General features: G+C 45.9%; 1 long non-coding RNA gene across 1 annotated transcript; it reads left to right on the top strand.

The window, feature by feature from the left end:
* Positions 1-1,523: 1,523 nt before the first annotated feature.
* Positions 1,524-26,679, top strand: LOC115082494. Its single transcript, XR_003854182.1, has 6 exons — positions 1,524-1,599; positions 16,224-16,250; positions 20,678-20,695; positions 21,895-21,927; positions 26,506-26,535; positions 26,653-26,679. It is a non-coding gene; the product is annotated as an uncharacterized LOC115082494 (long non-coding RNA).

The raw sequence follows: 26,679 nt of genomic DNA, 5'->3' as shown, positions 1-26,679 counted from the left end.
AGACCACCAGGAGGTGGAACAGAGACTCTGAATGCAGAGCGAGTATCAAGGCCAGAGTCTAGGATAGCATAGTCAGCCAAAGCAGGGGTCAATACCAGTGGTCAGTCCGTGGATAGTCAGGCAAAGGTCAGGTTCCAGGTAGTGGTCAGTCGTGGACAGAGTGTTCAGGCAAAGGTCAGTTCCAGGCAGCCTGCCGAATTGGTCAGTAGACAGGCAGAGGTAAGTTCCGAGCAGCATGCAGACATGGTCAATGGACAGGCAGAGGTCAGTACTAAGAAGACAGTCTGAAAGGTACTACCAGGGGAGATGATGGAACAGGAGGATGCTGGAAAAAGACTGGAACAAGACACTGGGAATGCAGAGAGGCAAACTTGCTATCACAACGTGATCGACCCGATTGCCAAGGCAAGGAAGTACAAGCAGGCACTTCCTTTTAAGCAGTGCTCAATCAGGGGGCACTGAGGAGCTGGGGTCCGCCCCTGGCACTTTAAGGAGCTGTGCGGTCCGTGCACGTGCGCCTAGGTAGGGGGCCAATGCCACGGAGGATGCCGAGCCCCGCCGTGAGGCCTGGTAGGAGGAGGAAGGCCCGGCGACTGCTGCAGCGGGAAGTTGAGGCCTGGCTGAGCTCGCAGCAGTGGTGGGAGAGCATGACCCGGGAGCCGTCGGTGTCGAGGAGAGGTGAGCAGGTGCAGGCCAAGCGCGGACGGGATGCGCAACATATACAAAATGAATGCGTGCCACACACTGCTGAGTCTAATCCTCAGATTGCCAAGCACCTCTTCAGTATTCTTGGGAACTGGAACCTTGATAAAGGACGACTGTCCTTGTGAATCAAAAGAAAAACACCCCCCGATCCTGGCTGAGGGAGATTAACTTCACTGCCACTACCCTTGAGAACACAGTGCTTGGCAGACTGTAGAGGATTATTTATTTATTGTTAGACTGCCGTGCTGCTGAGGAAACGAAAGAGACTCTGAGCTAGGACGCGCCAGCTTATAACGGCTGAAGCTGCAGCCTAAGCCCTACCTCCTATGTCCCCAACCTCAAACCCGACAGTGAGTGCTGACCCCACTGCGTGGCTCACTGCCCCATCTCCTCCCCCTGAGCAGGTGCATAGAGGGAGGGCCGTGCACACTGCCTGGACTGTGGCCTCGCCGGGTAAGTGTGCCAGCTGCAGCTACTGAAGCCCAGTTACACAGGTAAAGTGCATTTATATGTGTAAAACCCAATGTAAGCATATAAATGCTTTTTAAAATCAGGCCCTATATGTCTTAGCTTGGCAACACATAAAAAATTGTCATGAAAATAAACTTATCTGAATCTGAGATTCCCATTAGTGTAAAATGGTTTCTTTTCATTATCAAAATAATTTCATCTTTTTTTGATGATGACTTTCCAGTATTTTTGCTGAGAAATTGTTGTTTCAATGAGCAAAAAATTAAGAATGATCTGAAAATGATAGCTTCAGTGACAGAGCAGTCTTCAGTTACTCAGCTTGTTTTATCTCTTTATTTCCCACATGCAGCTGCCGTCCTCGACACTGCAGGTGCTGCTGCTGCCCCCATTAATGGAAAAGTTTTCAGAGAGTTGCTAATTCTGGTAAGTGTGCATGAGCAGCACTAAAGCAGAGCAGGGAAAGAAATGTGCGATTTTAAGTTCACATTTTTAATGCTTTGTTGTTATAAAGAATCCTTAGTTTATAAAAATGTAACAAGGGCAACTTCCACAGCCAAGGCCTTGATCCACAGCTCCCCCCTCCCTATTCCCCCAGGCTTGATTCCCCACTGAACCTCCATGAACCCCGACCTCTACCCGCCTCCTCCCCTCAACCCCTAATGCTCCTCTGTCAGCTGCTGCCTGTTCTTGGTCCTCTCTTGAGAGTCCTGCACAGGCAATTCAATGGTGCCTGCCTCCAAGGATCAGAGACCCAATTTTTTTGCATATCCCAATTTTTTGTTTAAATCTAGATACACATTTCACTGCTGTTGTGAAAAAAAAATCAAAATGATTAGATAAACAATTTCAGTGAAACACTTTGAAATAATTTATTCCAGAACATTCCATAATAAGTCCAAGGTGACTTTTATAAGCTTTACCAGGCAGAGCCTGTCCTTTCTAGCTACCACTCAAGTAGGTTGACCCATTACAAGAGTTGGTCACCGCCTCTCTGATGCTGAGGAACATGTACAAGAATTGTCAATTTGTAATCTTGTAAAGAATATTCCAAATCAATACTATGCTGTACGATTGGAGCAGAGAGTTGACCTGTACGATGCTCAATCATTGCACCTTAATGGGCCTTTTTGTTCATCCAAAATAAAGTTTGGGATAAGGACATAACACATATACCAGAAACAATGTATCACAATTAGTAGGGATCTTACGTTTATTCAGACAACAACCAACAAGGACTGAATTGCCCAGGCTGTGTAAACAAGCGTGGGAGTAGCTTGCTTATTACGGCGGTTACTACCCCTAAACAATTAGCTAGATACTTCACTTAGATGCAGCACCAGCACTGCTATCTATATCTATGGTGAGGGTGGAAAGGAAATAGAACCAAAAAGTTACTTATAAGGGCCAAGAGTAACAGCTAAGTATGAAAAAAACAAGTGTGAAATCTTGCTGGGCAGACTGGATGGACCATTTGGTCTTCCTCTGCCATCATTTCTATGTTTCTATGTTAATTGTTCTCCACGTGACTAAATCAGTCCAGGTAGTTCTTGTGACAGTACTATTACAAAAGTCACATTTCTCACATGCTGTATGAATAAACAAGGAAGAAATTTGAGTGAGAGGTTCAGTGAACATCACATGCACTAACTTATCTCCAATGTTGTATCCTCTGGAATATGCGATCATAGGAAGATCTTTGAAAATTGTATGTAAAGAAAGGACATGCCAGTGCCTTATGATGGAAATGCCACCTTCATAACTCTGTCCGTATTTTTTAACACAAAAAAACAGTTGATTGTGATCTGGTTGATTCTTGTAAATGAGTAGATCATCTCTATAAGAAAGAAGTTTTGTATGATTGCTTCAAAACTAATGATGGACAACCACTAATTTTGAACGTTTCTGTCAATTTAGCTGCTTAGGTTTGAACTCTTCCTTAGTTGCACAAATGCAGTGCAATCTGAGGTATTGGCTTAAAGGAAGCAGCATCTTCAGGGATCTAAGATGGTGATTGTCAAATTTTAAAAAGGAATTATGGTCAGTGGCTTTTGTATGGACTGTGATGGAAAACGTCCCCAGTGTATATTCCATTCTAACATCCAAAAAATTAATGGAATAACAGTTGCTATGTAATATAAATTGCTAATTTCCATCCAATTGACTGATCTATTTCTGAAGCCATTCAATTTGTAGTTGAGTATCCAACCAAATGTAAAAAATGTCATAAATATACTGATACCACTATGAGTGACATCCATCGAGAATAATAGATGAAACATTCTTCAAATGCAGCGTCTTAAAGATTAGCTAAAGGTGGAACTGCTGGGGAATCCATTGAAAGACCATGAATTTGGTGGCCAAAAACTGTCCAAATGCAAAATAATTATGAAATAGAACCAATTTAGCAATGCTTATGATAAATGTGTTAGGGATTTGCATGATATCACTTCTACTTTCTAATACGAAAAACACCACCTCTAGAGCTTCCTGTTGAGGTGTGTTCGTATATAACAAGCTAATATCCATCTTTACCAAAATGACATCTTTGGAGTGAATTTGAGCAGTCTGCAGATTTCTCAGGAAGTGTGCCATATCTTGTATAAAGAACTTAGCAAGTGAAATTGCTGGCTTCAAAAAATGATCCAAACAAATTCATAAGGGCTCCAATAGTGTGTTATAAAATGGCCAAGTCTCTTGACTTGAGCCGGCATATGCACATACATGTACACCCACGTGGCTGTTTGAAAGTTATCCTTCCTGTGTGTACCTGAGACAGTGGTATCTGATCATCTTAAAAACTGACTTTTTTCTTGATTAATTAAAACAATCTTAGTAAATGCTAATCAATCCAGTTGCATGGCCTCAGATGAGGTTTTTTTTTTATTGTTTTCTTTTGTCACTACGTCTTGGGAGTGGGTAATTTGTGTTCCTGTGGCCTTATTTGGATGTGGTAACTGTTTCTCAGGCTCCTCTCTCTGGAATCAAACCCAGATTCTTCATTGCCTGGCGGTCACCATGGTATGGAGCAAAAAATTAAAAGTTTCTAGTGCAGATATTCAAATATAACATCATATCAAAAGGACATGCAATCAACCCAAGTTTGTCTAGGGTCACCAAAATGGCAGGACAACATGCCCTTCACAAACAAAAGAGAAATCTCCCTGAGATACCTACTAGCTTAACTGGAACCAGTTTGTTATCTCTCTGGATGCCACTCCTGTCTCCACCACTATGGGTTTGGAGTTATTGCCAAGGCCAAAGGAAGGCATCTTCCACTTCTTCCATATAACGCTCACCTATCTCCTAAGACCAACTGGCCCATGTTCAACTGCTGATCACATACAATCCTTCTCTCTTGGTGCCTTCAACATTCTCTTTTCAACATTTGCTACTGCCACCAACATCTGAGTTGTGGGCATGAACCATTGGACTAAGGTGGAGTTGCTGCAGCTTAAGGGGTAATCCCTGCAAGTCACCACAATTGGATGGTGGAGTTGGCTGAATCAGAGGCCCAACTGGAGCTTCACCTATACCAGCCCACGTTCCCCTTAGGTTGAGTCCTTGAGTGCTGGGGCCAGCAGGTCTTAGGTGGGAGACTTTGCCAAAAAAGAAAACATACATAGGTGTGGCTGAGGTGAGCAGGGGCAGTCACATCCAGACTCGGGTCAGAGCAGGCAGAGTTCACAGATGGTCCAATAATTATGCAGTAGTCAGTGGCAGGTGGCATTCAAGGATGGTCTAATAATCAAGCAGTGGTCAAAGGCAGGTAGTGATCAAGAGAAGTCCAGGATGCAAGCCAATGTCAAAACTGAGGATTAATCCAAAGGAATGCAGAATGGATTCACAGGTCATGAGGATGAAGAGAAAAACAGGATGCAAGGCACACTAAGACTGAAAAACTGAACACTTACCTTAGGAATTGATGAATGAGATGAAGACCACAAGAACTGAAGACAAGGATGAAGACAGGGAATGGAAGACAAGACTGGACGTCATGGAGAAGACCAGGAAATGAAGATAAGGGAAAGAGCAGGAACTGAAAACTGAGATGACCAGAAACTTGGAACACTGAGGCAACTCACTCTACACAGGCTTATAGGGATACTTGTTGCCGAGCACTGGATGAGTATTTACAGAGACCTTTTATGGACCCGAAGAGTGATGTAATCAAAGAGTGCTTTCACGCTTTTCCCGTCACTGGCCCTATAAAACTGAGGAGGTCAGGAACACATGCACTGGAGGAGGAGTGAGGCCAGGAATCACTGGCAAAGTCCTGCCATGGGAATTGGCAACAGGGTCCTTCTGCATCTTGGCATGGCTTCCTGCTGCATTGGAGAGAGAGGCAATCTGGCAGCTTCGGGAGATGGCAGTGGAGGCCCAGTTTGAGGGGTAAGTGTGGCAGTTTGCGGGTCCTCCCCTTGGAATGCCATATGCAAAAATATGCTACTTCCATGGCTCTTCTGGGATCAATCCCTGGCTTCTGTAGCCACTACCATAGCCCTCCTACTCATCATAACTTAGGCCATGTGGCTACTATGACCCATAGTAGCCAAGTATTTGCTCTTTACTCCATTACCATCCATTTACTGGGCTATCAATTTATGTATGTGTGTATTGATTTATTTATGCATTTCAGTTATATTCTGCCTTTCAGACACTTTAGAACTGGTTGCATTCAGTTACCCTAGATAATAGATTCAGCATTGGGCATTCCTTAATGGATTATGACTTAAATGGCCACCGTCCTCATCCTGCATTCTGTATTAACCAACACCTTTTCTGGCATCTGAAGAGAGTTGACTTCAGGCACTTTAACCTGTTATATGGTTCAGCCCACAGCACCACTGCTGCTAACCAAAAATGTCCTATTAGACATGCATATTCCTTTCCCAATTCCACAGCATCAAGCCAAGCATCAGACACATTCTGTAGAGAACCAGATATCAGATTTTTTTATTACTCTTTTATCTCTACACTGAGTCAGGATGACTGATTTCCACCTCCACTAGAGAAACGTCTGAATGGGACATGCCAAAGTATAGTCAAACATGTTCTGGGTCAAAGCGCGTGCACTCATACCCCACCTGTCCGTTGGGGCAGGTGAGACAGCCCAGTGATGCACAAACTGTCGGATGTAGTGGGATCCCACCTGAGCTGGCAGGTGCTGACCATCACTTTCATTCTGCTGCAACGTTTCCAGAACCCTTCAACTTAGACGTGCATTGTTGAACTCCTTCATAAGTGTTCCAAGATGGGTCAAGTGGATCAGTAATATTGCTGCACCTTCGCGGCAATGTGCATAGCTTGCCCACTACTAAGCTCTGGTTAACAATCATGCTGGAAGCAGTGGGCCCCATCTGCATTACTATGGGGGCACAGTGTCAGACATCTCCCTCAGCCCTGAAGAAAATGACAACAGTACTGCCTTAGCCCTGGGTCTTTGGATAACATTCTTCATGCAAGTAGGCTCTCCAGGTACACTTTTGAAGTTACAACTACTCTTGCAGTATTGCTCTGCGCTTAAGGTTTCAGATTTATTAATTGCCACTGCTTTTGCCATGACTCCAAACCAATCTTGGTATATTACTGTACTTCCTCCTCTGTTCTGTTCTGGCTGTCTTCAGGCTTCCTTACAAATCACCTTCCTATATATTATTTGGAGAGATTGGTTCCTACTCTGGACATCCATTGCTCTCCACTGCCGGATAAGCCAGGTGCAGTTATACTTTGCTAGGGAGAGGCATTCCCCCCTCTCAGATGTCTATGAATTTTCTCGCCCTACTGTAAAAGGTGACTCTAGCTCTTGCCATGCCAAGCAATTGCTCTTCTTGGTTGCGGCACCATTCCCTGAACCATAACTGATTTCCTGACCTATATACCAATGACACAAGCATATACTACTGGACTGGTGGATCAGTGAGGTGTAGCCATATATCGACAGGGAAAGGCATCCCCCTTTACAGTTGTTTATGAGGTTCCTTGCAAGTCCCATTGCCCTACTTTTCGGGGTGACTCTAGATCTTGCCCTATCAATCTGCTGCTCCCCACAATGGTGGAACCATTCCATGAGTCATTACTAATTTCATGGCCCATTCACAGTTCATCTATACCGGCCGATATGATGGCAGGTGTTCTCCAAGGATTTCCTCTGCCTTCTCCCTGCATTATTGTCAATTTAGGGTGCTCTTACCACTCAAAACAGCAGCTTCACATCTCTTATGATGCTTTGGTTTCCTCATATCACTCTCTCTGTTACTTTCACCCACTATCAATGTTTTGAGGGATTTTCTGCCCCTTCTGTGGCTTTCTCCCAACTTCTTTGTACCTTAATATTTAACTCTCTCATATAAATTTAGTGGGTTCATAACAAACGTTTTGGCAGTGGCAGCCTCTTTTGAAGCCCACTCTACTTATCCTCTTTATTAGTTATGCTGGGGTATTCTGGCCCCAGATCAGAATGAGATGGTCATAGAATACAACTTTATCTTCCCACGCCACCTGGTTTGGTCCTTCAGTTTCTCCTACCCTTCCAGTCTCAGCCTGGTTGTCTTCTCACATCATTTGTTTATTGATGATAGTGGGATGATTTATACACAAAATCCCTCAGTCAGCCGAAGAAAATACAAGGAGAATAGAAAATGAGATCACCATTTCCTTATTCTGCGTGTGGTTGGAGTTTCAGTCAGACAGATTTAATTTATACGAAACCAGGAAATCTGCTAAAAATTATCCCGGGGGCAGAGTTTCAAGATGGCCACTAGCATTGACTCTCCATGCTGAGGCTGGCCTTCCACTACATTTCCTCAATAATGGTTTCCTCATTACTGTTCTGATGGACAAACGGAAGGGGAAAGCTCGTACCTACTCTGAGGTTTCCTCATCACCTGTGACCGGCTCCTTTGACATGTTTGTCCTTTGTAGTGAATAAATGGCTGAGAGTGAAACTGGAGAGAGATCCTTGTGGATTTGGTGTGCGTAGGTGCGGCTCTGGGTTCCTCGGATACCAACATCTCACTAACCCGGGACATCCATCCCCCTCCTGATCATCCTCTGCCTGTAGTCAGGTTAGACGCTGATGCCTCTCCTACACCGGATTTGCAGTTAGAAGTCTTTGAGACATCAGACGGGCATTTCTTTAATGCTCACAGTGAAGGGGATTCAAGGACCAGGAGTTAGGGGAGCAACTCAAGAATGTGTCTCTTCTACGCCCCTCGATGTGGACAAGCTCTCTATTTCCTTCCAGACTCAGTTAAAAGGTAGAGAAGAATTTGCTTTGATTAAACTGCTACTATAACACTTGAATCAATCTGGGAAGCTATTTCTGGCCTTTCTTCTCAACTGGGCCAATATGTTGTGTCTCAGCAATCATTATCAGAATCTTTACACAATTTAGTAAACAAACTGGTTAGTCAGGACCTGCAACCTAAGATTTCATCACTGCAAGATAATTTCAGGACTTTATGCACCAGTCACATGGCCCTACAATATAAAACTGAGACATCAGAGAATGTGGTTAGGTCTAAGAATATCAGATTGATAAGTTTTGCAGCACAAAAGTCTGTATCACCTGCACAGATACTGAGAATGTATTTTATGGAAGTTTTAAACATTCCTGAAATTATTTTACCCCGTATTACTAAAGCACATTTTTTGCCTTCAAGAAATAAATCTTCTCATCCTGAGCCTGATTTACAATCATCTTTGGATGCTCTTAGTGTTTCTGAATTTCTTGAAAGCTCTGCTCCTGAAGGAATATCTGTTTCAGCGTTAGTTGTTACTTTCGCTTTGGATTCAGACTGGGACTTAGTGATGAAATATTTTTTTCGTAGTAGAGAAAATTCCTTTTTGAATCACTGGGTGAACATTTATCCAGACGCTGCAAAATCTACTCAGTTCAGAAGTTTCTTCTTTTGAGAGCTGGAGGCCACATTTTGGAGCATTGATTTGTTGAATTTTCCATGTAAATGAGTTGTGCAGTTGCAAGGGGTTAAGTACATCTTCTTTTCCCCTCAACAATTCTCTAAATTCATAATTCAGAGACAAACTCTTGTCTCTGCAATGGCCTCATCTTCCTTTAGTTCACCAATGCCCTTGGACAGTAATTATTATTAATACCTGAGTCAGATGCCAGATTAAGATGATTGTTTCCTTTTTTCTTTTTTGTATAAATTCTACTCATCCTTGGTCTCCTACCACCCTCTGAATGGTGGACTAAAGATTTTTATCCAAGGTTCTTTTTAAATGGTATCAGTTTAGCCTCTGACCATTTATGACCCCCCCTGTCGTCCATAAGTTCCTGAAGAGCTCATTATCGAATCTTAATTAACCACGATTGTTTTACTGTAAACTCCTCTAATCTCCCCTAAGTTCATTTATGCTCCTTTAAGCTCCGTCATACTCCTTTATGTTCATCTGTTAATTGTTTACAATGTTATTTATAATGTTTTTTGTTAAAATGTAAGCCCCCCTAGGCGACAGTTTTATTTCCTTGTATACCGGTGTGATATGTATATTATACAGGAACGTCGGTTTATAAAAACTAAAAATAAATAAAATAAATAAATAATGTGTTTCTATTTTTGATACAATATGGTTTTTCTTGTATTTATTGAAAAAGCAATACATAAACTTATATTAGAAAGGAACCAGGAAATCATCAAATAGAACAGACTCACTTCAACTACAGAATATGGGAAATGGTTTCTAAATGGAGTAACCCTCACCAATTTCCTGGAAAACCACATAGCACTTATTTGAGAAACCATTTAGATGTCCTGCATGTGATAATAGGCTCCTTCAGAAAGCCTACTTCACAAGTAAATCACTTGTCCCACCCAGTAGAGAATGTAATCAAAGCTTATTTCTAGACAAGGATGCTTATCACAGTTCATGCTCTTGTACTGATACTAACACTTGACAAAAAAACTTGAACACAATGTTTGACTGGTATCTCCCATGCCACTCTGCCTTACTGCTAGGCCCATATTCCTACACCTTAGGGTCCTTGTGCCACTTGGCCTTGCTCCCAAACACAGATTTTACATCTCGGGGTTCTTTCTGTCACTGTGCCTTCCCTACCTTCTCCAGCTCATACACCATGAGGTGTCAGTGCTACTCTGGGGGGCTGCTGAGCACCTCTCATGTGCTTTTATTTATCTATTTATTTATCAAGCTTTATATACCATCGTTCGGTTATTGCCATCACAATGGTTTACAAAGTTTCGAGGTTTACAAAATTTTGAGGTTTAACATAGTGTTCACAAGGTTCATACGATTGCTAACATAGTTCATGTAGGCTTTATAAACGTAGTTCGGATTTCAATCTGTACAGGTTATATATTACATGCTTGCATTGGTTCAACATGTTTACACAGGGCCGGTTGGAAGTGAAATAGTAACAGAGAGTCATTGGGTGTTTTGGTAGGCTTTGTTGAACATCTTCAAACCATTTTTCTGATTCCCTTTATCAGTGCCTTGGGATTTAACCTGCTAATTTGCCTGCTTTGTTCCCTCTTCATGGTGCCTTAGACTGCCGATGCTACTTTTGGTGTCACATGGCCTCTCATAGTGCAATCAAGTGTTCCTGTCTCAATTTCTGGAGCCCTATGCAATTTATACCAATTTTGGTATTATTATTATTTAAAACCTTTTTTATACCGGTGTTAGTGTGAACATCACATCGGTTTACAATATAACAAAATGAGTAGAAAATACAATTAACAAGGGAATAAAAGATGGGCGAAGAGAAACGCGGGAAAGCAGCATAGAAAGATAGTACAACTGGTGTAGAGTTCTTAACATAGGTAACTAGTGGAACATATCATGTTGGATAATATCATGAATGTTAATTATATACATTATATACATTATTAGAACATAAAGATCACAGTATACTATGGTAGAAGAGGATGATAGATGGTTATAGCAGGGGGGTTTGCTACTCAGGAAATGCCTGTTTAAATAACCAGGTTTTTAGTTTCTTCCTAAATTTGAGGGAACATGATTCGAGATGGAGTGCTGAAGGCAGGGTATTCCAACGTGAGGGGCCTGCGATAGTGAGGGCACGTTCCCTTGTGGTGGAAAGGTGTGCTATTTTTAGAGAGGGCTCGTGAAGGGTTCCTTTGTTGATTGTTCTAGTGGGACGATTAAGGTGTGCAGAGGTGAAAGGCAGGTCAAGCCAGTTGGAGTGGTGGGAGTAAATGGCTTTGTGGATGATAGTGAATATTTTGTAAAGAATGCGAGAGGGGATGGGGAGCCAGTGGAGGTCTTTGAGAATGGGGGTTATATGGTCTGTTTTACGGGCATTTGATATGACTCTTGCCATAGAGTTTTTGAGCATTTGGAGAGGGCTTATTGTGGAGTACGGGAGACTCAAATGTAGAGAGTTGCAATAATCAAGTTTAGATGTTAGTGTGGTTTGGATTACAGTCCGGAAGTCATGGGAGTGTAGTAAGGGCTTGAGTTTTTTTAGTACATTAAGTTTAAAGAATCCTTCTTTAAGGATGGAGCTGACATATCTCTTGAGATTTAGTTGTTGGTCCAGGAGTACTCCAAGGTCTCTTACAACAGGTTGCGAGATGAGCTTGAAGGCTGGGTCAAGAGCAAAGGGTGGTTTAGGGGTGGTGTGGTGGGAGATAAAAAGTAGTTCGGTTTTTGTGGTGTTAAGTGCAAGGTGGAGATTAGTGAAGAGAGAGTTGATAGATTTAAGGCAGGTGTCCCAGTGCGATAAGGCATCTCTGATAGAGGAGTGGATTGGTATGACGATTTGCACATCATCGGCTTATAGGTAGAATTTTAGTTTGAGATCTGAGAGGATTTGGCAGAGCGGGGTGAGGTATATATTGAAAAGGGTAGAGGAGAGGGAGGAACCCTGAGGAACTCCATGTAAGAGAGGATAGTGGGCAGATGTGGCGTTACCTATTTTTACAGAGAATTTTCTGTTAGAGAGGTAGGAAGAGAACCAAAGAAGGGCTAAGCCTGAAATGCCGATATCTTTTAATCGGGTGAGGAGGTTGTGATGGCATATGGTTTCAAATGCAGCTGAAATATCAAGGAGGGCAAGAATGTAGCTGTTCCCTTGGTCCATGCCTCTGAGGAGGTGGACGGAGAGAGTGAGGAGGAGTAATTCCGTGTTAAAATGTTTACGGAAGACAAATTGTGTGGTGTGAAGGATGTTGTGGTCTTCAAGGTAGTTAGACAGTTGTGAGTTGACAACTCTTTCCATTATCTTGGCTATAAATGGGAGGTTTGAGATGGGGCGGAAATTAGCAGGGTCTTTCGGGTCCAGAGAGGGTTTCTTAAGGTGGGGCTTGACCACTGCAAGTTTGAGTGTGTCTGGGACTATGCCTGTGGAGAGGGAACAATTGATGATGTCAGATATAGATTTAGCAATGGAGGTTGGAATGGAAAGGAGTGCTTTGGTGGGGATGGTGTCTGAGGGGTGGGAGGTAGATCTAAGCTTTTTTAGGATAGATTCAACTTCTTTGGCGGAGGTAAGCTCCAGAGTGCTTAGGGAGGCAGTTGGAAGGTCAGTCCCTAATGGTGTGGGGTGCAGGGGGGTGGTGAATCTGGAAAGGAGGTTCGCTATTTTATTGTTGAAGAATTGTGCCAGTTCTTCACATTTAGCGTGGGCTTCAGAGTCAGGAATCCTGTGTGAGATAGATTTGGTAAGGCTTGAGACAAAGGAGAAGAGTGCTTTGGGGTTATATACGTATTGGTGGATTTTTAAGGCCTAGAAATCCTTTTTTAGTTTAAGTGTGGTGATTCTGTAGCAGTGAAGGGCTGATTTGTAGTTGGAGGTATGCTGGGGGGTGGGGTCCTTACGCCATATTCGCTCTTTTTGTCTCAGTTTATTTTTCATAGTTTTTAACTCTGAGGTGTACCATGGGTTTGAATGTTTAGAGTCAGAATTTAGTATGCGTGTGGAAGCTGGGCAAAGTTTGTTGGCTATCTCCAGCATGAGATTGTGCCATGAAGAAAGGGCTGCATCGGGGTTGGTGCAGTCAAGGTTGGGCAGGGAGATTGCTAATGCTGAGATGAGATCATCAGTGTTGCAGGACTTTCGAGAGATTATGGTGGAGTTCTTGTCAGTGTTGCTAGGGGACGAAGTGTTAATGGAGAAGAGGGTTTCAATAAGGAAGTGGTCAGACCAGGGGACAGGTGAGCAGGAAGGGGGTGTTGACGGATGGAGTCTGGAGTTGGTGAAAATCAGGTCTAATGTATGTCCAGCTTTATGTGTGGGGGATGTAATGAGTTGTTTAAATCCTAATGCCAGGAGGGAGTTTAGAAGTGTGTCATATGAGGATGTTAGCGGATGGGAGTTGACATGGAGGTTAAAGTCTCCTAGGATGATGGTTGGGATATCGGAGTTGATATTATCAGCAATGAACTCAATCAGTGTTGAAGGGTTGGATTCTAGAAAGGCGGGTGAGGAGTAGACTAGACATACTTGTAGTTTGGATGACTTAAAGAGTCCGATTTCAAGTTTAGGCTGGGGGACTATGTGGATGGGTTTAAGATTTATGTGTTTCTTGGCAGCCAGTAGAAGGCCACCACCTCTTTTTTTGGGTCTAGGGATGGATATAATATCATAGGAAGAGGTAGGGAGTTGGTTGAGTTGGGTTGGTGAGGTGAGGAGTTGGTTGAGTTGGTGCCACTTAGGCTCAGTCTATGCAGCTTGGAGTTCTTTCTCCCTTCTCATGATTTCTACCCACAAGTTTCATGAGAATTGATAAGAAACCCAATGTTCTGTGCGTGACTGATTTATCAGATATTACAGACTGAACGGCAGCACAGGGGAGAGAATTCAGTAATCTGGACCAGGGGTGGGAAATGCTCTGCTGGGCCTGTGAGAGAGGGACTGGTAGGGACGGGGTGAGGGATTCAGAGAGAGAGAAAGACAGAAGCTGGGCAGAAGGGAGAGGGAGAGAGAGAGGGAGAGAGAGAGGGAGAGGGAGAGGGAGATGGTGGTAGAGAAAGGAGGGGACAGCATGGGAAGATTGAGAGAGACTGATGGACACAGGGAGAGGAACTGAGAGAGAGGGACTGTTAAGCACAGAGTGGGAGGATTGAAAGAGACTTCAGGTGGTCAGGTTGGAGGCATTGAGAGAAAGAGAGAGATTGATGGGGAAGGGGGACTCCCCTCCCCCACCTCACCCCTCATCTCTTGAAAACCTGATGCTCTTTGGTGATGTGCAATATTCTCCCTTGGCTCTAAGGAGCCAATGCAGTAGGAGGATTGGAGCCTATTTAATGCGCATCTGACGCAGAGTGAATGAGATAGCACTCATCACATGCAGATGCCTATTACGCATTCACTCAAAATGCAAAAAAATAAGGGGCGGATTTTAAGAGCCCTGCTCGCCTAAATCCGCCCAAATCCGGGCGGATTTAGGCGAGCAGGGCCCTGTGCGCCGGTGAGCCTATTTTACATAGGCTTACCGGCGCACGCAGAGCCCCGGGACTCACGTAAGTCCCGGGGTTTTCGGAGGGGGGCGTGTCGGGGGTGTGTCGGGGGCGGGGCCGAGTGCCACGCCGTTTTCGGGGCGTGTCGGCAGCGTTTTGGGGGCGGGCCCGGGGGCGTGGTTACGGCACGGGGTGGTCCGGGGGCGTGGCCGTGCCCTCCGTACCCGCCCCCAGGTCGCGTCCCGGCGCGCTAGCGGCCTGCTGGCGCGCGGGGATTTACATCTCCCTCCGGGAGGCGTAAATCCCCCGACAAAGGTAAGGGGGGGGTTTAGACAGGGCCGGGGGGGTGGGTTAGGTAGAGGAAGGGAGGGGAAATGAGGGGAGGGCGTTAGAGGATTCCCTCCAAGGCCGCTCCGATTTCGGAGCGGCCTTGGAGGGAACGGGGGTAGGCTGCGCGGCTCGGCGCGTGCCGGCTATACGGAATCAATAGCCTTGCACGCGCTGATCCAGGATTTTAGCGGATACGCGCGACTACGCGCGTATCCGCTAAAATCCCGCGTACTTTTGCTTGCGCCTGATGCGCCAGCAAAAGTACACGAACGCGCCGTGTTTGAAAATCTACCCCAAAATGTGCATTAATAGCTGAGCACATTGAAAAAAGTACAGAAAAGAAGAAAAAAATGCTTTTCTGTGCATTTTTAAAAGGAACAAAAAAGGACTCCTCTGCTGGCCACTTTGAAGACCTACACCGATAAACTCAGAGTCAGTTTTCATAACTGCAGTCAGCCAGCACAAGCTACCCTTGTGCCTCCTTGCTACCGTGACTCCCTAATTTGTTTATTGCATGCACATGTTAAGAAAGCGGGCGTTGAAAAGTCAGCATCCACTTTCTGCATTTAATATTGCATCGGCCCCTTAGTGTGTAAAAGCTTGGCCACCCCTGAGCTAAAGGTTTTAAATGGAAAACACAAAATTGTCTGCTCTGTTTGCCATCGCAGGATGCAGCTTCTCTTACCCACAGAGGGGGAGGGCAAATGTCAGCCCCCACTTTTACCCAGCTAAAGGTTCAGTAAAATCATTTGAAATTGCCCTCAGAATTCAGGCCTGGAATGATTCAGAGATGATAAAGTCTGTGTGTGTTTGGGTATTAGTTTTATATTTATCCTGCTATATCCTGGTTTGGTAATTTGGGGGGAACTCTGAGATGTACATTTTTCTCTTACCCTGCAGGTTCCTCCTGCTCCGTTGGGTCTCCCGCTCAGTTGGAAGCAGGGAGGGACTCCTGATGTCATGAGCCCTCATTCACAATTACCCCAGGATCTTCCTCTGTTTTATAATCCCCAACCCCTGCTGTGCTCCTCATCACATCCAGTGTTATCATTGCAGAGGAAGTCCTGGCCTGAGACCTTGCACCCGGGCTCCTTCTGGGACCCTGCAATGATGGACATTAAATCTGGATCACAAGGGGTGAAGCATGAGTATAACACCAGGGGTCATTCGATGAACCTCTCCTCTTATCCCCCAGGGGCTGTGAAGGTTACATCCACAGCATCCCTACCCCAGATAAACAGGGGAGCACAAGATCTGACGTAGGGCTTGTTAAAGATGTGTATTTTAATCATTTCTATTTCTATTTCTTTCAGAAAATAAATCTAGAAATTGATTCTGAGGTAAGAGCAATTTAATATATGACATATAGTTTCCCTAACTAGAGATGTGAATCGTGTCCTCGATCGTCTTAACGATCGATTTCGGCTGGGAGGAGGGGGAGGGAATCGTATTGTTGCCGTTTGGGTGTGTAAACTATTGTGAAAATCGTTAAAATCGTGAGCCGGCACACTAAAACCCCCTAAAACCCACCCCCGAACCTTTAAATTAAATCCCCCACCCTCCCGGTGTGCCAGTTTTCCTGCCCTCCCCCTTCCCCCGATTTATGATTTTTTGATGATAAATCGGGGGAATTGGTATTGTATCATGGCCCTAACGATTTTTGACGATTTAAAATATATCGGACGATATTTTAAATCGTCAAAAAACGATTCACATCCCTATCCCTAACTGTTGTGTAATTTGTATCTAATTTTTTCATTCTACATAATAATGTGTGTATGTATGTGTTAGGGATGTGCAGAGCAAAATTTTATGTTCATATTTTTTATGTCCGAAAGGGGGTCCCACTTGCGGCCAATATGGACATAAAAAAAATCCAATGAGTTGGGTATATGTACATATGTGCAAAAAAAAAAATTTAAACCCCCTCACCCTCCTTAATCCCCCCCCCAGACTTACCACAACTCCCTGGTGATCGAGCGAGGAGTGAGGACGTCATTTCTGCAATCCTTGGCGAGAAGCATGTGACGTCGGTGGCACGTCGAGTGACGCGGCGTCACGTGATTCCCGCGAGTTCGCGCCGGACGGCTCGTTCGGCCCAAAAAGAACTTTTGGCCAGCTTGGGGGGGCCTCCTGACCCCCTCAAGCTGGCCAAAAGTTCTTTTTGGGCCGAACGAGCCGTCCGGCGCGAACGAGCCGGGAATCACGTGACGCCGGCGTCACTCGACGTGCCGCCGACGTCACATGCTTCTCGCCAAGGATTGCAGAAATGGCGTCCTCACTCCTCGCTCCATCACCAGGGAATTGTGGTAAGTCGGGGGGGGGATTAAGGAGGGTGAGGGGGTTTATATTTTTATTTTGGCTCAACAATCGCGATTTCCCACATATCGAACATATCTATGTTCGATATGTGGGAAATCCGATCGTTTATGTCGAATCAATTTTTTAAGTAAAAAAAAAATATGAGTTGCGTTTTACTAATGCGGTCAATCCGAATGCACACCCCTAGTATGTGTGTATTCACTGATCTGTGGTTTAGATCCTTTTAATTCTACAGGTTCATTAAAGGGGTAAAACGCTTAAGCTCACAATAAAAATGCTTGATTGATCCCTGGTTCAGTTCCTCCTCGCTGCTCCTGGGATTATTGACTGAGTGCACACAAACGTTACATTACACAAAGCTGCGCTCGCTCTAAGCAGATGTAACTTGTGCGTGTGGATTTACATGTGGACTTTTTAACATCAGAAGCTCTGTGTGTGAATCCCACCTCTGCCCCCTGGATCACTGTTGTATAAATGAGATCCATGAATACGTTTTCAGAAACTGAGGCTTGGGATAATTATTTACAGCCATTTACAGCTCCAGCTGTTCTAGCTATGGTCGGCATCAAGAGAGATGTCCTGTGAGGGCAGCAAGGCTGTGGCACATTGAGGTGGGGGATGAAGTGGTAACTGAGAGGGTGCACTCATGCTCACACTACTCTCTGTAGTGGCCACTCTTTCCTGCACTATACACCCACTGTGTCTCTGCTTCTAGTGCTCCCGTTCACACCCCCTACCCACCAGTATCTCCTTTATTTAAGTGACATCCTGAGAGCCCCTGTTACAGGTTCACTGTGTGAGTTTGGTAAGGCACAGGGTCAGTATCCCCCAGGCAGGCCCTAGGTCATGAAGAGGTGTCTGCAGCTCCAGTGACCTCTGAAGCATCAGAGAGGAGGAATTCCAGCAAGAGCCAACATCTTGAATGAGACAATTATGAGGCATCTGAAATTCTTCCTGCTTCTCACAGGGAAGCCGCCCATCCTTTATGCTATGATGAAAATGCCCCACTATTTACCCCCACTTCTCTATCAGGTCCCTCACATATCCCGTGTCCCTGGGCCCCAGTCCCAGGGTATCCCATACTGCCGGCCCTCTAGCACTGCTGGGAGAATAAACTGTGGCAGCTTCTGACAATGTGCAACTCACTCCTGCCTGGAGATTTTAGGGTCCAGAGGAGTCTGGGGAGGAAAGGGAGACTCACATAGGAACATTTTTATTCTAAAAAGGAATCAGAGAAGGGGATGTTGTGTCCTGACCTGCGGATCCCTCATCATTGGTTTTACATTCTGCAGGGACTTGGGAGTTGGGGAGTGCATGGCCCGGTAAGATCAGGTAGGGAATTTGTCAGGGAGAGGAGAGGAACTGGGCCACAGGTCTGCTTCACATTTCTTTTTATTGACAGCGCTACTTTACCAGGAATCTTTGGTGATTTTCGGTTAAGTGGCAAGTTCTGCAGTCACTCAGGGCTGGATAAATATATTCCCTTTGTAAATGGCCATTTCTGTGCATAATACTGAGTGTCCCTTGTGAAATTATCCTCCTTATATTAAAGAGAAATATCAGGAAGTATTGAGGGATGTGGGAAAGATGGTTCAGTGCAGCCTTAATATTCCTTCTCTTCTTCTGTCTCTAAGGTGAGGGTCCCAGACGTCAGGAAATGTAACTTTGTTAGAATGGGGGAGAAGCTCAAGGAGTCGTCAGCTGGAGGGGAAAATATCATAAGGGAAACAAATCTCATTGTTAGGAAAGTAAATAAAGGGAAGAGGAAAAAGAGACCATTCTGGTTTTCTAAAGAAGAAGCTGATAAAGTGAGGGAGGAAAGGTTCGCATTCATAAACTGCACGAGATCGCAGAAGGAGGAAGACAGGCGGAAATATCTGGAAAAATTAAGAGAAGCTGGGAAAGTAGTCAGGAATGCGAAACTTGAAAGAGAAGAGGAAATAGGAAATACAGTAAAACAGAAGGTCAAGGCTTTGCTTTTACATACGTTACAGAGAGAAGGAATTGTAAAAGTGGCATTGGGAGACTGAAAGGTGAAGGGGAGGAATATGTAGGGGCTGATAAGGAAAAAGCAAAATTGCTTAACAAATAATTCTGTTCCTGAGGAAGGGCCTGGAGCAGGACCACATAAATCAAACACTAGTAAGATTGGAAGTGAGGTAAACCTCAATCGATTTTCAGAATAGTGCGTTTGTGAGGGGTAACTAAACTTAAAGTAGATAAGCGATGGGGCCGGATGGGACACATCCGAGGGCACTAAGGGAGCTGAGAGATGTCCTGGAAGCTCCTCTGTGTGACCTTGTCAATGCTTCTTTAGAGTCTGGAGTAGACCTGGAGGACTGGAAAAGGGCAGGAGTGGTTCCTATTCATAAAAGAGGAAGTAAGGAGAGTTAGTCTGACCTCTGTGGGGAGCAAACTAATGGAATCACTGCTAAAACAGAGGAGAGGGCAAACTTTGCTGTTCAATGGATTGCAAGATCCAAGGCAGCACGGTTTTACCAGAGGTGAATCTTGTCAGAAGAATCTGATCAATTTCTTTTGGGTGACCACAGAACTGGATCATGAGAGAGCAATGGACATAGTGCACTTGGACTTCAGCAAGGCCTTTGACTCGCTTCCACACAGAAGACTTATAAATTGTGAGCCCTTGGCATGGATCCTAGAGCGACTGACGGGGTTAGAAACTGGCTGAGAGGGAGGTGACAAAAGGTAGTGGTGAACGGCGGTTACTACCCCAAACCAAATGTGCCTGATACTTCACTTTCGATGCACATCCAGCATGGCTCTCTGCTTCAACGGCATGGGAGAAGAAAATCAACCAATAAGGGCTGTATAACATAGTCTGGGTAAAACAAATGGACATGGGTGCGGCTTGCTTGTTGCGGCGGCTTCTACCCCTAGCTAATCGGGCTGGATGTTTCACTTGGATGCAGCTCCATCAATGCTCTCTACATTGGGGGTGGGGGTGGAAGGGAAATAGAACCAAGAGCTAGGAGAAACGGATAAGTATGAGCGAGAAAGTTTGCGGGGCAGACTGGATGGGCCATTTGGTCTCCTTCTGCCGTCATTTCTATGTTTCTATATGTTTCTCTGTTACTGCTGGGGGACCTGAGGGATAAATCCTTTAGACTGGTTATTTTCAACATTTTTCTGAATGTCATAATGGAAGGGTTGTCAGGAAAGGTTTGTCCTTTTGTCCTGGGCTGAGGCCATGCACCCAGGCTCCTTTTGCATCCTGCTATGATGATCATTAAATCTGGCCACAAGTGGTTAAACTGGAGTATAAAACCAGGGGTCATTCGATGAACCTCTCCTCTTATCACCCTGGAGCTGTGAAGTTTACACCCACAGCATCCCTACCCCAGATAACCAGGGGAGCAAAAGATCTGATGTAGGGCTTGCTAAAGATGTGTATTTTAATCATTTCTATTTCTATTTGTTTCAGGAACTAATTCTAGTTTTGGTAAGAGCAATTTAATATCTGACAAATAGTTTCACTAATCTCATTTTTTACTTTCTAAATAATAATGTGTGTCTGTGCGTGTATTCACTGATCTCTGCTGTTAATATTTTTAACTCTATGAGATACATTAAGGGGGTAACACGAATAAGTTCATATTGAAAATACTTGCTTGATCTCTGGTTCATTTCCTCCTAGCTCCTGGGGTTATTGACTGAGTACACATAGGGGTAGATTTTCAGACCGCGCGAATAGGCGTACTTTTGCTGGCGCATCAGGCGCAAGCAAAAGTACGCTGGATTTTAGTAGATACGCGCGGAGCCACGCGTATCCACTAAAATCCGGGATCGGTGCGCGCAAGGCTATGGATTCTGTATAGCCGGCGCGCGCCGAGCCGCGCAGCCTACCCCTGTTCCCTCCGAGGCCGCTCCGAAATCGGAGCGGCCTTGGAGGGAACTTTCTTTTGCCCTCCCCTCACCTTCCCCTCCCTTCCCCTACCTAACCCACCCGCCCGGCCCTGTCTAAACCCCATCCTTACCTTTGTCGGGGGATTTACGCCTCCCTCCAGGAGGCGTAAATCCCCGCACGCCAGCGGGCCGCTAGCGCGCAGGGACGCAACCTGGGGGCGGGTCCGGAGGGCGCGGCCATGCCCCCGGACCACCCCGGGCCGAAGCCATGCCCCCGGGCCCGCCCCCGGAACGCTCCCGACACGCCCCGAAAACGCCGCGCGGTTCGGGCCCGCCCCCGATACGTCCCCGACACGCCCCCCTCAGAAAACCCGGGACTTACGCGAGTCCCGGGGCTCTGCGCGCGCCGGTAGGCCTATGTAAAATAGGCTCACTGGCGCCCAGGGCCCTGCTCGCCTAAATCCGCCCGGATTTGGGCGGATTTAGGCGAGCAGGGCTCTTAAAATCCACCCCATTACTTTGGCATTTCCGAAAAATTTAGTTTTTAAGGTAAACTGCTAGATTGTCGGTATTTGTCTGCATACCTCTTTGTCTATTATGATTCATACTTGGTGCATTCAGTGGTAAAACATGAGATATCTCCCTGCAACCTGATGACCAGGACTTCTTTCAATCAGGGTCTGAGAACGCTGCCTTTGCAGCTTCCCTATCCCCAGGCATCCAGGAGAGCAGAAGATTCAACTCTAATGGCAAAAAAATCTGCATTTTAATCACTTTTGTTTCTTTTTCTTTTAGAACATCAGTAAAGAATCTGTTAATAAGCCTATGGTAAGAACAATTTACTAAATGACAAATGATTTCACAAACTCATGTATTTTAAAACTAATTTTTCACATTGTATATAATAAATGTGTTTGTGTATGTGTGTCTGTGCGTGTGTTCATGTATGAATGCATGTGTACATATTGATTGATCTCTGGGTCAGCACCTCAAAATTATACCGACACAAATATTGGGCATAAATCCCAACTCTTCCCTCTGGAATACTTATCTACAGGTTGGGTAAACTGGGGTACATAGATACCTGTACACAAACTGAGATACAGGTTACATATATATATATATGTATATATGTAACCCCACCTCCAGGAGCGATATGCACTGTGGTGGGGGCCATAAAAGATATTTCAATAAGTCTTCAGGGCTATATCCCTGGCTAGCTGTACCACTGTCTCTTATCTCACCAAGGAGTGAGTTCTTTCTTGAGTGAAGGGAAAGTTTCCTTTCAATGGCCCAAGTGCTAAATGTGTTGCTACTTTCACCAGTTGTGGGACTTACCTACCCCTAGCTCATCTAGCTCCTTCTCTGGCAGAGACACCATCACTTGATAATGCCGATGCTCCCAGGCTGCCATTTCCACTGCTCAACTTGCATCACGTGGCTGCTCTTAAAGGCTCTGCCTAGGAATCCCTGTTGTGTGCTCCAATGACATCATCAAGGCTCCTACTTAATCTTCAGATCCTCAGCAAGCAGTCGCCTCAGCACTGGGTCTCCTGCCTTGCAGTACATGTTGCTTTCATTCGTTCCTGGTTCCTGTGTACTGCATTCCAAATTCCAGACATCTCTCCGGCCTGCCTCATCCAGCCCACCTCATCCAACCGCACCCTGTCTTATTCATCTTATTTAGTATATTCAGTGTGCTTTCATCCACCCTTGGCTTGACTCTCCTGCAGTAGTACATGGAACATGGCAGGCCGAGGAACTGAGCTGAGTGATGATACAGCAGTTGTGCTTGGGAAAATGCATATAGGGAACTCAGTGGATACATGACCACACATTGGTGCTTGGAACATGGAACACCCTCACCATTCTTCCTCTGAGCAATGTGCCACTGGTTGCCCCAGAGCTGGACACCACCGATTCTCTCCTGCTGCACTTTTCCTTAGGTGTATGTGCACATGACATCACCGCATTTAAAAAGCCCATGGCGGGAAAGCCCCATGGTACCTCTTGATGACTTCAGACAGTTAGGCCTATAAAAGGCCATCCAACCTTCATTACTAATCTCTAGAGATGTGAATCGTGTGATCGATCGTCTTAGCGATCGATTTTGGCTGGGGGGGGGAGGGAATTGGATCGTCACGGTTTTGTTTTTTTAAATATCGTGTAAATCGTAAATCGGGGGAGGGCGGGAAAACCGGCACACTAAAACAACCCTAAAACCCACCCCTGACCCTTTAAAATAAATCCCCCACCCTCCCGAACCCCCCTCAAAATGTCATAAATTACCTGGGGTCCAGTGAGGGGGTCCCGGTGTGATCTTCCACTCTTGGGCCACGGGTGCGTTGATAGAAATGGCGCTGGCACTACCTTTGCCCTGTCATATGACAGGGCAAAGGTAACGCCGGCGCCATTTTGGTTCCTGTACCCCGACGTCACGAGCGAAGGAGATCGCTCCCGGACCCCCGCTGGACCCCCAGGGACTTTTGGCCAGCTTGGGGGGGCCTCCTGACCCCCACAAGACTTGCCAAAAGTCCAGCGGGGGTCCGAGAACGACCTCCTGCACTCAAATCGTGTTGCCGTATTGCAAAATGGCACCGGCCATACAGCCATATGGCCGGCGCCATTTTGCAATACGGCAATATGGCCATACGGCCGGCACCATTTTGCAATACAGCCCGAGTATTGCAAAATGGCGCCGGCTGTATGGCCATATTGCCGTATTGCAAAATGGTGCTGGTCATATGACAGGGCAAAGGTAGCGCCGGAGCCATTTCTATCAACGCACCCGTGGCCCGAGAGTGGAAGATCACACCGGGACCCCCCCACTGGACCCCAGGTAATTTAAGACATTTTGGGGGGGTTCGGGAGGGTGGGGGATTTATTTTAAAGGGTCGGGGTAGGTTTTAGGGTTGTTTTAGTCTGCTGGTTTTCCCGCCCTCCCCCTTCCCCTCCCCCTTCCCCCGATTTACGATTTTTGACGATAAATCTGGGGAATTCCTATTATATATTGCCTCTAACGATTTTTGATGATTTAAAATATATCGGACGATATTTTAAATCGTCAAAAAACGATTCACATCCCTACTAATCTCTGCAAAGGTCTCCCTACCTTAGAAGTAGTGTGTGTTGCTCCAGCATCTTGTTCCTTGCTTCAGCATCCCTGTCTTCAGTTCATCAGAATCTCCTTCATTGCCCGCCTGCTCCATGCCTTCCTGCCCTGCCAAGCTGTCCTGCATTTCCTTCAGATGAATAACTGGTATTGACCACTGTCTTTCCATGGATATGCAAGACCATTGCTTGCCTCTGACAGCTGCTTGCCACCAGACCCTTCTGTCCCTTGTCCTCTCCAACCCAGCTGTTCTACAGATCCCTCCACCATTATCAGAGTCCCCCAATCAAAGGGAAGGTAGGCTGGTAGACGTGAAGCTCCAGCTGGGGGTCTGCTTCATCCATATCCACCTGCCGATGGTGGGGACCTGCAGGGCTCTTCTCTGCAGGTTGCATCAACCCTGCCTCATCCTAAGGGTCCATGAACATAACAGGTTGCTGAGTCCATGAATCTGGGGGACATGTCCTCCTCACAGGCTATCCTGGGTCTAGACCATCAGTTGCAGGACCAGCAAAGAATCATGGAAAATTTGACAGCCTCCATGAAATGGTTGTCCACTCACCTGGATACTTTGTCTATGTCAGAGATGTCACCTCCTCTGTCCTTATAATCACTGCCCTCCGAGCTTACAACCATACAATACTGCAGCTACCGGCTTCACTCCTGTACACTAAGGACCCTAATGTTATAAATGCTGGCATGGCAAGCCGCAAACGGCACTTAGCACCATCCCCAGGGGCCGGTCGGACCGCCGGCACTAGGCGGGTCTCCTGGGCTCCTCAGCGGCAGCTATCGCTGCAAATTCAAGATGGCCGCGGCGTCTCTCCCCGCGCGGCTTAGCTCCGCCCACTGACTTCTGCTAGGGCCGCGCGGGCGGCTCTGGCCCTAAATTTAAAGGAACACTCACAGGATGTGAGCTGGTTCCTTCCTGCGGTTTCCTATTGGCTGGGGACTATTTAAGCAAGGTCTGGACCTCCAGACCTTGCCTTGACTTCTTGGCTCCTGCGCTTGTTCTGTTCCTGGTACCTGTTTGTCTTCTTGAGTTGATTCCTGGTCCGGCTGACGTCCCCTCTGGTTCCTTGATCCCTGGCTTGGCGACGTACCTTCTCTGACTCTCGACCCCTGGACTGGCTGCGGACTTCTCTGGCTATCGACCCTTGGACTGGCTGCGGACTTCTCTGGCTCTTGACCCCTGGACTGGCTGCGGATCTCTCTGGCTCACGACTACTGGATTGGACTTCTTTAAGAGATCCGCGGGGTTTGTTCCTCGACCCGCTGGAGGCGCCAGCATCTGGATTACACGACCAGCAGGAGGCGCCTGCGTCCAGATCTTTTCCTACCTGCAAACCCGAGGATCAGCCTCGCCTACTGACGGTGGTCTAATCGGTCATCATCGAACCAAGGGTCCACTACTCTGACCATAACACCTAAGCGATGTAAAGGATTTCTGAATCAGTGCCATATGCACTTTTCTCAATTCTCTACAGGCACCATTGCTCCCTGATGAGCAGACAAAGACAATATATATTTTGTCTCTATTGGATGGAGCAGCCCTAGCCTGGAATTCCTAACTCTGGGAGCATAGAGAGACATTTTTTGCACAATCTGCAACAATTTAAGATCATCTTTGAAGAGCCTGTATGTACAGCCTCCTGGGCATCTGAGATACTTTATCTCTGCCAAGGCTCCAAAACCCTGGCTGAGAACGCCATGGAATATTGGACGCTGGCCACAGATCTGAATTGGTGAGAGGACAGTCATGCTGAAACTTTCCTCAAAAGCATCTCCTCAAAGATCCCTGGTTCCTTAGAAGGGCACATCACATTAATAAGGACAATTAACCACCTTCTCCAGCAGAGGGTTGTGTGCATTTTTCCAGCTGCCCTCTGAACGCCACCATTTTTCAGGAGCAGATAAATACATGTCAGTACTGTGATATCTGAGACTGGGGCCTCCATCCATCACCATACTTTCTCTTTGTTTATTAGATCATTTACCTTACTGTTCCTTTGCAACCAATGCATGGCACATCTTATGTTCTTATGTGCTGGAGATTTCCTCTGCTGATCTTTCACATCCTGAGATATAATGCTGAAACCACATGGGGCTTAGAACCCAATGGGATGAACACAGGAGAACCAGGAGTAGGAGGGAGCCCCTGCTGCTGGTCCTGGTGGTTTTAGCATCTGATCACTGTGACATGGACTTCAGTTCTAACTCTGCTGTCTCCCCTATAAAGTGACCTTCCCAGGAGATCCTCTCCCTAATCTCACTGCTCTCTTTCTTTCCTTTAGGAATCAGCTGCTACCTCTGTGGCTGCTAAGGTAAACCTAAACTTATCCTCAGAATAATTGTTCAAATTAACTCTTGCTAGGTATACATTTGTGTTACTGCCTCAGAAACTTCCTCTTTCTAACCCCTGTTTCTGTTCTCTCCTGTAGGATAGCAAGAGCCCTCACTAACTGCTG

Source organism: Rhinatrema bivittatum, chromosome 1, assembly GCF_901001135.1.
Source record: "Rhinatrema bivittatum chromosome 1, aRhiBiv1.1, whole genome shotgun sequence".
Taxonomy (NCBI): Eukaryota; Metazoa; Chordata; class Amphibia; order Gymnophiona; family Rhinatrematidae; genus Rhinatrema; species Rhinatrema bivittatum.
The sequence above is the reverse complement of the archived record's forward strand: the minus strand, read 5'-3'. Positions and strand labels throughout refer to the sequence as shown.